We start from the raw sequence: 2567 nt of genomic DNA on the forward strand, positions 1-2567 counted from the left end.
TTCCCTATTAATTTTTATAACATTATTTTTATCATCATCATCATCATCATTATTATTATTATTATTATTATTATTTCATCCTTTTGAGGACGATAAAATAAGTACCAGTTGAACACTGGAGGTTGATGCAATTGACTTAGCCCCCCTGCCCAAACCTGCTGGCCTTGTGCCAAAATCTGAAACCATTATTATTGTTAAGGTGGTGAGCTGGCAGAATTGTTAGCACACCAGGCGAAATGCTTAATAGTATTTTGTCTGCCGCTATGTTCTGAGTTCAAATTCCGCCGAGGTCGATGAAATAAGTACCAGTTATGCACTGGGGGTCGATGTAACCAACATAATTCCATCCTTCAAATTTGAGGCCTTGTGCTTACATTAGAAAAGATTATTATTATTATTATTATTATTATTATTATTATTATTCCTACAGTGGCAGACTGGCAGAATTGTTAGCACACCAGGCAAAATTCTCCATGGAGTATTTTGTCTGCTGCTTTGTTCTGAGTTCAAATTCCGCTGAGGTTGACTTTGCCCTTGATGAAATAAGTACCAGTTATGCACTGAGGTCGGTACAATCGACTAGTCCCCCACCCATCTTCCCCAAAATATTTCATGGCCTTGTGCCTAGAATCGAAATAATAATTATTATTATTATTTCCATGGCGGTGAACTAGCAGAACTGTTAGTGCACCAGATGAAATGCTTAGCGGCATTTCACCTGTTGCTATTTTCTGAGTTCAAATTCCGCTGAGGTCAACCTTGCCTTTCATCCTTTCAGGGTTGATAAAATAGGTACCAGTTGAACACTGGGGTCAATGTAATCGACTCCTCCCTTCTCCCAAAACTGCTGCCCTTGTGGCTAAATTTGAAGTCATTATTACTACTGTTGTTAATTATTATTATTATTATTATTATCATTATTTTTCTAAGGCAGTGAGCTAGCAGAATCATTAACACACCGGACAAAATGCTTTACAGCATTTCTTCTGTCTTTACATCTTCATGTTCTGAGTTCAAATTCTGCTGAGGTTAACTTTCCCCTCTCATCCTTTCAGGGTTGATAAAATAGGTACCAGTTGAACACTGGCAGGGTTTGATGTAATCGACTTCCCCCCCTCCTTTTAAAGACAGGCCCCTGTGCCAAAATTTGAAATCATCATCATTATTATTATTATCATTTCTAAGGCGGTGAGCTGGCAGAATCGTTAGCACGCTGGACAAAATGCTTAGCGGTATTTCGCCTGTTGCTAGTTCTGAGTTCAAATTCTGCTGAGGTCGACTTTACCTTTCATCCTTTTGGGGGTCGATAAATTAAGTGCCACTGAAACACTGAGGTCGATGTAATCAACGAGGGCCCTCCCCCAAATTTCAAGCCTTGTGCCTCATGTAGAAAGGATTATTATTATTATTATTATTATTACTACTTCATTGTCATATTTTTGTAACATTCCTCATTGTCAACAGTTTTGACAGTCTCTCTGTGTTCTGCCTTTTTCATACTCATTATTTCTGCTTTTCTATTTATATGCATCTATATAAATGTATGTATTACATACATACACACACACATACATACATACATATGTATAACTATTATCATTTTATGTCCATTTTCTATGCTGGCATGGTTTGGACAGGCCACCACGGTTTGAGTCAACATATTTTTGGGTGCTGTGCTCATTTAGATGTGCAAATGACTTGCATCACACTCTGGAGTTTCACTTTTGGCTTGGTTTCTGTACATGAAATGTCATGTCTTATTCTCTCTCTCTCTAGCATTCACATACATTTTCATGTAAAATAAAAAGATTTTGTGCTTGTATGTTTATTTGTCTGTGTGCACATGCATGTTTTTGTGTGTATGTGTGTGTGTGTGTGTGTGTGTGTGTGTGTGTCTTTATATATATGTATGTATATAATTCAAGTGATATTTATCCTTGCTTAAAAGTGGATGTGTTGTGTTAGAACACAAAATACTGCATTAGTTACCACGAGAGAATCTCTCGTATGGACTTGTGGTGCATATAAGCCCTTGTGCTTGTATCGCTAGCAGGAGATAATTGTCCGCTACCGCTGCCAGAACTACCTGATCATGTGATTTCAGCCTTCCTTGTACTAATCTCCCACTAGCGATATAGACACGAGTGCTTATATGCATCACAAGTCCATGTGAGAGGTTTTCTCGTAAATAAGTGTTTTGTGTTGTAACACAGCATCCACTTTTAAGTGGGAATAAATATTACTTTTTGTATTAATCCTTCTTCTGTCACTATTAATTACATATATATATATATATATATATATATATATAAAGGTAAGAGCCAAGGATCAAGGTGTAGGAAGTTAGTAAGCTTCAAGCAGTCCGTAGAAGGTATAAAAAACAACTTTCAGGAACAATAGTGGTTTACTAGCATAGAGGGTTGGTTAATTTTTTTCCCATATCGAAGTTTGATTAGCTGGAAAAAGTTATTTTATAGTTCATGGTTAGCAACTGCGAATAAAAATTTAGAATTGGCGGGATGGAGCAGATAAAATCCAGGCTACATCTGATTCATGTCTAGCAGAAC

The sequence above is a fragment of the Octopus bimaculoides genome, chromosome 12 (assembly GCF_001194135.2).
Source record: "Octopus bimaculoides isolate UCB-OBI-ISO-001 chromosome 12, ASM119413v2, whole genome shotgun sequence".
In the NCBI taxonomy this organism is placed as follows: domain Eukaryota; kingdom Metazoa; phylum Mollusca; class Cephalopoda; order Octopoda; family Octopodidae; genus Octopus; species Octopus bimaculoides.